Here is a 14,727-nt window from a genome sequence, read left to right as displayed (position 1 = left end):
GGGGGGCAGGCTGACTTGTGCCCGAATTAAACGAAAATGCCCGAATCTGGATAACAACGGCTATATAGGGTTGCAAACGAATCTCTACGCATTTTTGCATGGATTAAAACTATTTGTAATTCAACATATTTGTAAGAACCAATCTGATTGGATCTCTAATAAAATTTCAGGTGGTAAAACCGCCGTTGTACCGGTCGCAAATTTCCACGTGCTACATACGTCACATGTATTCATACGCGCAGATTTGTTTGTCAACAACAATGTCAGACGTCGGTCAAAACGTCGGCCACAACTACAACCCGTTTCGCACATGCTAGGGTAGAAACTCGGGAAAGCATAAACATTTCGGGGCAGTGAAGCGAGTGTTAGGAGTTATAATGCAGACTCCCCAGAAAGCCTAAAAAGAAAATATTCCTCAATTATTCACGGCATTAATGTTGACGAAACGTCAGCAGCGATTCCCCCAAACCTCGCGAAAACAAACTCACAACATGCACAATTTACCTCGGGGAACGAAATGTTTTTTTTTAAATGATCGAGATGTACCAAAAAATAAAAGTCACTTACCAAAAATAATTTCAAATCCACAATTCAACAATCCACGTGTACAATTATGGCACAAATTTCCAACAGCAGTAAATCTTAACACGCTCACCGTAGTTTAAAAAACAATGCTTTGTTAATGTCAAGGTCGTTTATTATTTCAAACAATTGCTCTATTTTACTGTTGTTTTTATTGTTATCAGTTAATAGTTACTCGAGAATACAATTCATTGTGCACCACGTCGAGAAAAAATTTAAAATACATTATTACAAAACGGCGTACTTATTTGTTGAGCATAGGAATCATTTGTTGGTATGTAAATCGGTCTACATTCCTGAGTGACGTCACTGTAATAACACTATATCTTAGGGAAGTCTGTTAAAGTTTATTTCAGAAAAAAAAGTAATACACCAGTTGAAATTAGAATAGGCATAACTAAATTTGCGACAGTAAAACCACCGATATACGTCCGCAAATTGGAAAACAAAGTAGGGTTATCCCCTAATTTTGAGGGTGGAATTATGGAAATACAAGATAAAATGGTCTCAGGTAAGCACATTTTTCCCGAATATCTGTATCCTGTTTGCCCGAATTTGAGGTTTTGCTCCACAAACTGCCGCACCCCCCACCCCCACCCCCTGTCTCGTACATTTATGACTCGCCCTCCTGAACGTCACCCTGGCATGTGTTCATTCAATAGGAGCAACGCGATTGGTTATCCATGTCTTATTTAGTCTACCAAAAACAAATATTACATTTCGACATGTATATTTCGACATGTACATTGACCAATGGACCCACCTACGGGAATCGATCCTTGACCAACCTCCCATCAAAGGAAAATAGGCGTTTGTATAGTTCATCACAGTTAAATGGGTTTGAATTTTATTGTGGGGAAAATTTTTAGTGAGGGATTAATTGACCCTTTTAGAACAAAGAACTGGCTAGGCAGTAAGACAACTTTAACACACGAGTAGTAATGGAAGGAAATGTTTTATTTAACGACGCACTCAACACATTTTATTTACGGTTATATGGCGTCAGACATATGGTTAAGGACCACACAGATATTGAGAGAGGAAACCCGCTGTCGCCACTTCGTGGGCTACACTTTTCGATTAGCAGCAAGGGATCTTTTATATGCAACATCCCACAGACCGGATAGTACATACCACGGCCTTTGTAACACCAGTCGTGGTGCACTGGCTGGAACGAGAAATAGCCCAATGGGTCCACCGACGGAGATCAATCCTAGACCGACCGCGCATCAAGCGAACGCTTTACCACTGGGCTACTTCCCACCCCTGGAGTAGTAATGGAGGTAACTAGTGTAGTAGAGTTGTCACTTATAGTAGTAAAATAGTTCAAAATGTGACACTAACATGCCACTTTGCATGCAGTTAGGCCGTCATGTGTAGAGAAAAACTTAATATAGAACCAACCTGACAGTGACCCATAGTGGCCAGGTGACGTCATGATTCAAAATGGCATGTTAGTATCACATTTTGCACTATTATACCATAACTCTACTACGCTTAAAAAGAAAGTACTCCAATGAACCAAATGAGAAAAATCCAAGGGAGAATTCAAGGCAGGAGACGAAGAGGACCTGCCGACCCACAAACAAATACCTTCAAGGCATTAAAATGTTTACAAGTTTCATTTTAGTGCCCTTTTTAGGCTGTCTGTTAATTGCATATAAAGTATGTGAACAAACACTGTTCACATTTTTACATACGTTCTATCTTGTTTGTAGACATTATGATGTCTAGTTGATCATGTCAGTGGAACGCACAATCAGCTTGTTTGGCTGAGATCTTCGAATGAATTCCCATTCAGAGTGCGTTATCGATAACAAAAATCCGATAAGACTGAGTTCACGTTTGTCATGTTTATTTGGCACACGCCATTAAAAACTACCATATAAAAAAACAATTCGTTACGCTGCATGCACATTCAGTGACAAGAACAGCAGTTTAGAATCCGAAAGGAAACCTGCTGCTTCATCATACCGACTTTAATTATCGAATTGTGATGTATTTATCGACTCCCGTTGGTGGACCTATTTGGTTATTTCTAGTTCAGACAGTGCACTAGGGCCCCGTTCCACAATTTGTTTTTAGATAAGGTTAATTATAATCATTTAAAGGGACTGATCCTAGTTTTTAAACATTAAAGGCCTAATTACACTGGAGAGCCGTAACGGAAAACCGCGCGTTAAAATAAATAAATAGAACTAGTGCTTTTTCAATGGGTCCAATTACATGTAAGCCTACACTGAACGCGGAACAGCCCAGCGGCACAGCGTTAAACCGCTTCCGATAGAACTCAATATAGTTAAAATTAGCTCCACTTGTTAATTACTATTACCTGTGGATCTAACGGCTCCCCGATGGAGCTCATGTCCAGTTGATCTTTCATTCGACCAATCTAAACATTCGAAATTATGCCGAGGGTATACGAAGTGATTCGGGTGAATTACGAAGTATGCCGGAAACTAATTTCAATATAAAATTTTAATGTTGAACTTTCGTTTCAGGACGAAATATAGCCATAAAATCTATTTATACTAGTATACAATCCTGAGTTTATTACTGCACTCCCCCCACCCGTTTGTTTTAAATGTTGAAATAGACCAACGAGTTCGCCTATTGCAAAAATAGTCTCGCCCGATACTTTTAGAATTTGTATGCTCCCAAATAACGCTATAAAAGGCGAAGTGTGATTGGTCGATATTTAAGTTATTATTTATAGATGAAATGTCACCTGGGTGTCCACACAGTGCTGTTAGATCTATTGGTAGACCAGTACAGCTAATTTTAATTAGATTGGATAGAACTCGAGCGATTTTTCTAAAATGCCGCGCGGCAAAATTATGATTTCAACCAATCGGGGAGAGAGCAGTATATAGTCCTTTGAAAAATCCAGTGCTTATCAGAGGAATACGGAAAATGTATTTATTGTTAATGTTGGTGGCAGTAGTGAAGGTTGGTGGCATGCTACATTTTGGTCGACTTGGTGTTTCTGAAATGATGCACCCATTCCCTAGACAAAACCGTCCCTGCAGTACAGGCATGTATGTGCGTAAATACACACAGATATCAGATCATATGCATTATTTTTCCAAAGGAAGGGTGCTTTTTTTAGGACCTAATATGGTGCAGTATTTGGTAGGTTACCTTAAAGGGACATTCCTGACTTTGCTGCATTGTAAGATGTTTCCGACTAATAAAATAGTTCTACGATTAAACTTACATGTTACATCTATTTTCTTGTTTAGAATATCAGTGTCTGTATATTCAATGTGTTTCTGGTCGTCTTAATATGTGTAAGAAGCCCAAACTGGATTTTATTTTCAAATAATTTCGTACGTATGAAAAAATATATTTGAAGAAATAAAATGAAATTTAACCTAGTACAAATATTAGAACGATCAGAAACGCGTTTACTATACAGCCACTAATATTGTATGCATAAAAATATATTTGATATATAATTATAATCGTTAAAAAGTCTCTGTTAGTCGATAACATCTTAAAAATTGCAGCAAACTCAGGAATGTCCCTTTAAAGTTTAAACATACTACAGACCTTTCAGTGGCGCTTATTGGCTTTCTCCTAATTGTTTTCTTGTTTTTGTGATGTCGTTCTTCACAAGCTCCAAAAGCTGTACAAACTGACCTTGTATTTGGGACATTCGGAAGTAGGCGAACAAATGATGTGCATGTGAACTCAGTTCACGTACTAATTTATGGAATTCACCTAGTTCATTTCTACGGAAGCCAGTTAGTGCCACTTGAAAGTCAATTTTTTATCTCGTAATTACGAGATAGTATCTCGTAATTACGAGATAACTTCACACTAACCTTGACATATAACGTTCGCCTTTCGATCAGTGTTGGTGGTTTGTACGTACATATCAGCGGTCGTTAGAGGTATGTATTTCCCTAATTTGTTTAACCATAATGTTATACCATTTTAGCACTGTACGTTTCTTATAGTGTTGCTTCCAAAGAGTTCAGGTTCTATATATGTATGATAATAGCATTTCTATTGTTTTATAAAAGGTTTGTACAAATACATATTCATATATATATATACTCTCAACAAAAGAAGAGAAAGGTTATCCATGTGCTTGTGCAGAACACAAACGTATCGTTGATTACAAAACGGCATTTAATTTGTTAGAACATTTTAAACTTATTTTCTTGCTTATATCGGATTAGGGTACAGTCACTCTGTCCTGGGCACACACATCAGCTACTTGAGGTGTCAGTCCAGGACAGTGGCTTAATTTCTAGCTGTTAGTGAGAGAGAAGTTGGTGTCGTGGCCATACACCTACCCATTGAACCTTTTGGACTCCGTGTGTGTTGAAGCCGGTTACTAACAGCCTTAAGTCCGATGGCTTAACCATTACACCGCAAAGACTGGTCGAAAGTACAGTGAAAGATCTATTCGTATGTTTTAGATGGGAGTGGTGCAACGTCTAGTTGTGAGACGTGTTGCGTGCAGTGTTGGCAAAATAGACCGTTTGCTGCAACATTTCAATCTGATTTGGTCGACAGTTTGCCTGCTTGTCAAGATGCATCCATCCTTTGTTTGTCATAATGTAAATGAATGATGTGTTTAGTTAATCTTCATAATCGTATGCTGAAGGCGCTCGTTATTTGGGTGTTCCGACGAAATTATGTAAGTATAGGGTTTCTGAGATAGCATTTCCTGCCTTCTGAGAGTAGTTTTCAGCAAGTATAAACGGTCGAGATGTAAGGGTTAAAAAAACAAAACAAAAAACAGCCAAAAGTATTGGGGGGGGGGGGGGGGCGGGCTCTCTCCCCACCCCCACCCCCACCCCCACCCCCACCCTGCTACGGGCCTGGAATTTGAGGCATCTTATACTTGTTTTTGCGATCCACGAAAACTGTTACAAATTATCACAGCATTCCATTGAGAGTCTGGACTGCTTTACCACAAAATAGAAAAGTCTGAATTATCATTTCAGTGGGCGACAGCGGGTTTCCTCTCTGAATATCTGTGTGGTCCTTAACCATATGTCTGATGCCATATAACCGTAAATAAAATGCGTTGTTAAATAAAACATTTCTTTCTTTCACCTATAATATTTTTATTTATCATTTCAGAGTAATGTTTAAGGATGCACCTATCTCAGCTGTGTCATTTCTATTTCCAACTTGGTGTTAACTATCGCGATATTCTAAGTTTTCTAGCTCAAATCCATAGTATTTGCATTAGCTTGAGAATACTGAAACGAAAATTGAGGGCTCAAGGTCTTTTTAGAAGAAAGTTCCATTCTGATATATTAGACGTGGTCTAATTTATCGAAGAGAAGATCAGTACTGTCGGAAACCAACAAGGCTATCGATGGATGCATCTCCAGTGCATTCAGGAAGGCCTGACTGTCTCAAGAGACACCGTACAAATCCTTATGCAAATCCTTGATCCCGTTGGTGTTGACATACGACTGAAAGAAATGTGTCCGGAGAAGACAGTACTTTGCCCGAGGTCCTGATTATATTTGTCATATCGACTCCTATGACAAACGTAAACGTTATGGCTTGTGTGTAAATGGCTGCATTGATGGCTTCTCTCCACAAAACGAGCAGCAACCCTCGTGTCATAGCAGGCTATTACATGGAGGCTGTGGACATAAGAAAGGCATGTCCTGTTGCAATGCGAGGAGACAAAGGTACTGAAAATGGGCATGTTGCTCAAATGCAGAACTTCATGACTGACAGAACAACTTTCATATATGGAAGAAGTACAGGAAACCAAAGAATAAAAATGTTTTGGAATTTTCTGAGAAAGCAATGTTGTCAGTTTTGGATAGATGCACTCGGAGCTTTGGCCGATGGTGGACACTTCAGTGGAAACTTCATAGACAGAAACTTGGTGTTATTCTGTTGCTTGGAACTACTGCAGGTATGGTATGCCGTTAATTACTATAACCTTTTTTGTTTATAATAATGTAACACTGTGTATATCACATAGCATGCGCTAAAAACCTAGAAATGTAAGCCTTATCGGTTATGTCCACAACTAGTTTTTAACAACAAACGAGGTCGCGACGTTTCTGACATTGACGCTTTCACCCCCAGTTTAAGCAGGTCCATCCCTGTTGTTTTATGCGTTATAGTCCTGAATGCGGTTTTAAATATGGGATCATAGTAAAATTATTAAAATTAATGTCTGAACAGTCTTAGCAATTTTTTTTACCAAGTGGTCACTGTATCATTCATTAGTTGAAAAAGTTTAATGTAATAATTTTCGTTTTATTATTATTATTTAAATCCTCTCGTCTCCAGCAACAGATGTAATATATAGTAATTTAATAGAACATCTACTTCCCACAGTATCACAGAGCATTAATAAATTATAATACAACTGATAGAATACTAATCGCATGCATACACTTGGTATCAAGCTATAATGCGTGCGTGTGTGTGTGTAGGTGCATGTGACTTTTTTAATGTTAGAACTGCCTTGCTGTCCTGTTTTACTTAATGCCCCCATCACACCAAACTAGTTCTCACTACGTTCTTGAAAATGTTGCCGAACGGGCTCAAAACTGTGTGCGAACGGAGTGGACGTAGTAGCAACTTTTTACGGTCTTTTTTACGAACTTCGTGGACGGGCTAGGACGGAAGGGTGCTCCAGAACTTCGAGCCTGCTCAAATTTTTCTGGAGGCCATCCCGTTCTGCAATTAGACGAAGTGGCAACGTCCTTAAAACGAGATGGACGTACTACAAACGGAATTGCCGTACTTCGATCCTACTAGGGACGTGTTACGACGTGGTGCAGTCGGGCATCAATTGCAGTACGTGTGCACACCGACCGGGTCCGTTTGTAGCTCGTTCATCCCGTTCGCAGACAGACCCAACTCCACCGCATTACGTCCTTAGCCAGTCGTTATTCCGTGCAAATACGTTCAAAACAAAATAAAAATGTTCTGAAGGAGTTGGCAACACGTTTCTGCACGGTTCTAAAAGTTCGCAGTAGGTTCTCATTAAGTTCTACTCGTTTTGAGTACGTTTGTGTAGTTCTCACGCAGTTCTTACTACGTCCACCCCGTCTGCAGTACGATAGGACAAGGTAGGGTATAAATACGGGCGTTTCCTCACTGGTTCATCATTTGGGCTCGATATTTCTGGCAGTGCACATCTGTTCCTGACTTGAAGATTTTCACGTTTTTTGCCCAGAACCATGGATAACTTTGCAGCCCTTAACATGTTGAATGTTGGTTTCATGCAATTTTTGTTGGAAGCAGAGCAAGAGTACAATGAGATGGTAGAGCAAGAAAGAAGAAGGAGAAGACCAAGAACCTGTTGGGTGAGGAAGTGGCTGAAACCTGAGAGGAGAATAGCCGTGGGTCATTATCATCAGCTGATGAAGGAGCTCCGCCTGGATGATCAAGAGTCCTTCTACAACTTGAGAATCACCCCACCCATGTTTGACGAACTTCTTGAACGCATCACCCCCTTCATAGAAAAAGAAGACACCAACTACAGAAAGGCTCTGGAACCAGGGATGAAGCTTGCCATCACACTGCGTCATCTGGCAACAGAAAATTCCTATGCCACCCTGCAATATGAATTCCGGGTAGCCAGAAACACAATTTGCTCGTTGGTGAAAGAAGTCTGTGATGCATTGGTGATGGAGCTCAAGAATGAAGTCATCGTATGCCCTGTTGACAGAGGCACTTGGGATGAAGTTGCTGAGGAGTTCCTGATGCGCTGGAATGTCCCACATGCCTGTGGAGCCCTGGATGGGAAATGTGTTGCCATCAGAAAGCCTCCCAAGACTGGAACCATGTACCACAACTATAAAGGCTTCTTTTCAGTCGTCCTAATGGCCGTGGTAGATGCTGATTACAAATTCATGTCGATAGATGTTGGTGGTTTTGGAAGCCAGTCTGATGCCCAGATCTACAACCAGTCAGAACTGAAAGAATGCTTAGAAGATGGCTCCATTGGACTCCCTCCACCTTCCCCCTTGCCAAATGATGTCCAGGACTTTCCCTATTTCCTGCTGGGAGATGACGCTTTTGGCCTCCGCACATACCTCATGAAGCCATATTCAGGCCGTCAACTGACAAGAGAAGAAATGATTGCGAACTACAGGATCTCTAGAGCCAGACGTGTGGTCGAAAATGCCTTTGGCATTATGGCCCAGAGATGGAGAGTCCCCTTGTCAACAATGCCAGTGACTGTACAGTCCATCGTTGAAGCTTGTGTGTGCATTCACAATTTCATCCGTCTCCGAAACCCAGCCATTCAGAACATTCAAGTGGATGCTGAAGATGCTGCACACAACCTCATCCCTGGTGCCTGGAGACAAGATGCCAACCTGCTAGACTTGGACGTCCCACAGGGAGGGGCAGGCTCAGGAGGCACAGCAACTTCGGGGGGATCTACATGGGCTTCAGTGGGGCGTGGGGATCTTGGGGGTAGTACTGGCTGCTTTCAGGCGGCCCGTCTTTCTGGATCCACTCCTCTTTGGAGGTATGATGATCGAAGATGGTCGGAACTGTCGTTGACTTGATGTGTTGATGCGTACAGCTTGAAGCGGCAAACGTGAATGAGGACTGGCAACAACGCGCTGGGTATTTATAGCAGTCGGGCAGGACGCGATTGCAATTACGTTCCGCACGCACTAGGGACGAGATGAGGACGTGGTGAGAACGAGGTGAACTGTCTGGGAACGAGGTGGTCGAGTTAAGAACTAGTTAGAACGGGTTTGGACGTATTGGGAACGAGGTAGAACTAGTTCAGAACGGGTTTAAACTGACTACGGACGGGCTTGGACTGCCTGGAAACGTTGTCCGCATGAGGTGAACGGGCAATTTTACCCGATCTGAACTTGATACCAACGGGCTGCGGCCGGGATAAAGACGAGATGGACGTATTGAGGACTGTTTATGAACGAACTAGCATCGTATTTTAGACATTATTTGGCCAAAGTTACACGTTCTACCCCGACCACAGCCCGTTTTACTATTTTTTTAGGACGGGGTAGGACGTTTTGAGAACTACTTTGGTGTGACATAAGCATTAGCAAGCTCTCTCTTAAAACATAGATGTTTTCCTGTAAATTGCAGGTCACTGATTTATCATCGATTTTGTGCCTGTTTCACTCCCTGTGGGTCCTTAGAGCTAGACTTTTGGACTTCGTTTAAACCTAGGTTACCGAGAAGCACGAATTTGACCACTGACAGGGGCAGAGTGAAAATATATTTCAGGCCTGTCGCAGGGTGGACATTATTGGGGGGGGGGGGGGGAGTTTGAACGAGCGCTGAAGGCGTGAGTTATTTGGGTGGTCCAGGGAAATTGTTGAAGTATAGAGACCTTGAAATAGCATGTCCTGCTTTCTGAGAGTAGATTCCAGTAAGTTTAAACGGTCGAGATGTAAAGGTTATATAAAAAAAAATAATAATAATAATAAAAAAACATTATTAGGGGGCCTGGACCCCCTGGCCACCCCCCTGCTACGGGCCTGTATTTGTGTAGGTAATGAACCTTTTTGGACAACCCTCGATAAACAGTGATATATCCGACACCATTTTCTGTATTAAATGTTTGTATGGGAACTAAATAGAAACTTTACTTTTAGAAATAAAATCGGAACATTCGCTACCTTTCTTAATAACAGTTCGTAGAATGGAATCAGAATATGAATATTAAATAGAAATGTTTTTTTTTTCTTTTAATTGTTCAAGGACAGTTATCCCAACTCACATTTCAACAACTTGAATACAAGTTTGTTTTCACGATTATTACTTTATTTCAGCGCGATATCGACGACATGGTGCAAGTATGGAACACACATCACATCAGACAATCGAAAAATCAAAATTGTCCGAATGCCAGTGGTGATGTATATGTTACCAGCCTCGTACAACACTCGGAGCTATCTTCATGAGGTTGACGAAATTCGCATCGAACTATGTCAAGAGGAGTGTGTCTTTCGCAACCAATACCCATGTGACCGAGATATCTACGAATTATGCATCCTGTACATGGAAGAAAATGGGTGGATAATGCCCACATCAGTCGACGAAGCCATGAAGCTGTATTCCAATTTGAGAAACACATTGCTAAGTGACATATAATCCGATTAATAGGAAGGTGTTTGTAATACATATAATACAACTGATCGTGAGTGAATTATCTACACGTGGTAGTTACAAATACACATTTCCCTGAAATAAGAAAAAAACTATTCTCTGATAACTGTGAATTTGTTTTCTATAATAATGAGTAAATTTCTTATCCAGTTTTCGACATAATTATGTTGAAGTAAATGAACAATTTTCGTAATTCTGTTCTTCACGTCTTAGGTTAATTTCGCATTTTAAAACATTTGAAAAATATAGCGTACAGTGCGGTCCGTAAAAATCACTCTCTGTGTAAATAGTTTGAGCAGATTCCATTTATGCGCCTGTCTATGCATGTCCGTGTGCGTCTGCTTATCCGTTCATTGTACGGACATCTACCATTGGGACATTCCACAATCATACGTCATGGCAGTAGATGTTTTTGTTTTGCATGGCAGTGAGAAGGGGGAAGGAGTGGAGCGGGATTTAAAGAAGTAGGCATTGTAGATTCACATCATAAAAAATGTTGAATATTGAAAACAATTGCTCAAATATTGATGGAAAATATTAGGGTCGGTCTCTTTTTCTAGGTGGAGTTTGATTCACAGATGTTTTAGACAATGATTTAAGGATGTTTTCCTTATATGGTTAAATAAGCAATAAATATCACTTTCGTTTTTTCTTACATGGATAAAATAAGTAAGTAACATTGCCATATTATTGACCCGACCATAGTTCGAGCAGTTTTACACATTTAGGTCTGCGTATTAAAGGCATATTGTCACAGACCAGTTACCTATTTAATGGCCTAATAAAGTATTACCTGAACAAAATAATTTGATTTGTCCCTAAATGTACTTTATTCAACCATCTTCATAACCACCATACTCCGTTTATTAATGATATTTTGTAAAAAATAATTGAATTATGGGAATGGTCCATAATTCAAATATTAAAATTGCCGAGAGGGTTGACTTGGATTTCACTCCATCATGATTCAGTTAAGGTGATGCGATAGCTAGATTTGGTTTTCAAAAATTAATGTAATTTTTATTTATTATCCATTTTTAGAGAAATAAGGTCCTTAAATCCGTGACAGTATGCCTTTAAAAGTGTAAAAGATAAGAAAGTTCACGGAGTATGCAAGCAATAGCAATATATTTTTCTTGTTGTCGTCTCTTTAATGGGAGTAGAGAAACTCGATTTATATTTAGGTATCGAAGCTCCGCCCCTACGCGCGAAAAAAATGACTAAAAGAAAATATACATTTTACATTGTAGTGCTTCACGCACCAAAGAACGGACGCTAGAGAACACTACAAAAAAAAAAATCAAAAAAAAAATCAACATGTTATTCTTAAACGGGGAGAAGGGGGCGTGACAAATGTTGGTATATTATAGGACGGTAGGATAGTGTTTTGATGGAGGACGGGTATGTATTTACGGTACATATGTAAAATAGAAATACAATCAATTGAAACGTCATTCTTTTTTTTACTGATGATGATGAGATTAAGGACTAAAAAGTTTGTTTTGTTTAACGACACCACTAGAGCACATTGTTTTACTAATCATCGGCTATTGGATGTCAATCATGGTCTATGGTCATTTTGACACAGTCATAGAGATGAAACCCTCTACATTTATTTTTCCATTAGTAGCAATGGTTCTTTATATGCACCATCCCATAGACAGGATAGCACACACCATGGTTTTTGATATACCAGTCGTGGTGCACTGGCTAGAGCGAGAATAGCCCAATAGGCCCACCAACGAGGATTGATCCTAGACCGATCGCGCATCGCGGGAGCGTTTTACCACTGGGCTAGATTAAGGAATAAAGTAAAATAGCATTATGCATCTTAAAGGGACACACCCTAGTTACGTTTATTTGTTAACCATTACGGCGTTGTTTTTCGCTATTAAACCCCATTTTTCACAAATAAAATTGCACTTTACTTACATTTTATTATTTAGAATACACATTTCCATTCACCTGAAGTGCTTTTTGGTAATCCTGATGTTTGTAAAACCACGAAATGCATGTTTTGCATTTTTTCACAAGACGTGTTGTCGAGAAAAAACCGTTAAGCAAGCGAGGTCCAATCTATTTTTAGAGGGGATATTTCCATTTCAGTGTCACAGACGTTGGTATATCACGTGACCGTTATCATTTTGGTTCGGTTTGTTTTCTCGTGCACGGTTCGCGCAATCAACATCCGATTTGTTGTTGTTCATCTGTGAACATTTTCAGTAACAATAAAGTTCAGACAAGTAAGTGTCTCAATACAAAACGTTAAAAACCCTTAAAACCAATAATTTTGCTAAGTCTTACGATATCTGGAGAGGGGATACAACCAGGACAGAACAGTTGGAACATGTCTAGGAGAGGTAAAACGAACGCACCCCAAGTCTGTGAAATTTGTCGTGACGTAGGCATTGTTGTGCTTCGAGCGACATCTACCGGTGACATCAGAATACTAACTTTCAAAATTATTTCAAGCAATTGGGACATGGGGATTCCCATGGTATTTATCGATATAAAACCTGCTTTTTCACTCCATTTGATAAACACGTGATCTAAGTGTGTTACAGGTTTGTAGATTAACCAAATTATAATTTATTTTCGCTGGATGGAACTAGGGTGTGCGGCTTTAATTCCAGCGCTGAACATGGATGCCATTGTAGTGCATTTAGAAGTAGGCAAGTATAAAAAGTCATATAATTATTGTGTAACTTATATCCTTGATTATCTACTGCTGAAATTATTGTCCAACATTGTGCATCGTATTATAGTTGCTAGTTGCTCATTGTATTCCACATTGTACGGGTACTCGAGTCCGTTCACAGGACTAGTCTTGCTAGATTCGACCCGTGCCGGAGTACTCGAGTACTCGTGGAGACCCTAATTGGTTGTGTATGTTTTAATTTGTTTGTTTGGGTGGGTTTTTCTTTTGTTGTTGTTGTTTTGTTTACAGTAACATTGCCCAATTGCAGATACATTAAAAAAAAAAATATTCTGAAAAAAATAAAAGATTTAAAGATTGTCATCATTTGTTTTCAGATGAAACGTATACTTTGCTAACTGAACCGTGCAGGGTTATTTACTGCATTCAACACGTACATATATTTATATTAGCATCATGCATGGTTTGAAAACTAGAATTGGCAAAGCCATGGTGGTTCGCATCGTGACTGCTGGACGGTATATAACATAATCGAGAAGAAAACACGTAACACAAAATTTAAGTGTTTATTGTACACTGTACGTCCTCCCCATAGCATGCAAACCAAAACTGAAATTCCAAGGTTGAATATCATAATGTATTTTCAACCCCAAAACTTGATGTTTGCCAAAGTTATATTCCGGGAGTTAAGTGTAACATAACTGCCGTGGAGGAGTGTACTATCACACCTTGAACACTGATATCAAATATAAAAACTATCCATTGAAAGATTCCGGGGATAAAGGCAATTACAAAACTTTAACCACATTTTAAACAAGTTTAAATAAATAAAAATATGTAAATGTATAATAAAATATAATCAGAATGATGTTTGTAAAGATAGGCTTCCTTCAAAAAACCATAAATGGAAATGTGATCATATTTGAAATTAAAGCAAACGTTAATTTGACTTTAATCAAACGTTGATGGCAGTCAGAGAGCCGGAAGGTCGTACACTCAGACAGGTATCGCCATGCTATTGACTTACAGTATGTGTTGCATGCAAGCCCAAAATACCTACATACGAAATGATTTTAGTGTTGATTTGGAGAAAAAAAATTAACACATGAGAATGGATTGCTCATCAGGGTGCTAGTAAACGAACCCTTTTGGAAATAATTACCTTTCCAACAGATCTAATGAAGTATACACATAATCATTCAGTTGCAAGTATAACGCCAGTGTCACACAGTTACACTTAAAGGGTTTGTATATTATTAAACTGTAGCGTCATTGGAACAATTCAGAGTACTTTGCATGCAAAAACCATCTAAATTAACTATGGAATTAAAACAAATGTTCAAATGTATAACTGAAAACTGTGGACAAACCACACGCACCTTGATTGT

This window comes from Gigantopelta aegis, chromosome 6, assembly GCF_016097555.1.
Source record: "Gigantopelta aegis isolate Gae_Host chromosome 6, Gae_host_genome, whole genome shotgun sequence".
NCBI classification, from domain to species: Eukaryota; Metazoa; Mollusca; class Gastropoda; order Neomphalida; family Peltospiridae; genus Gigantopelta; species Gigantopelta aegis.
Note: the sequence above shows the minus strand (reverse complement) of the source record.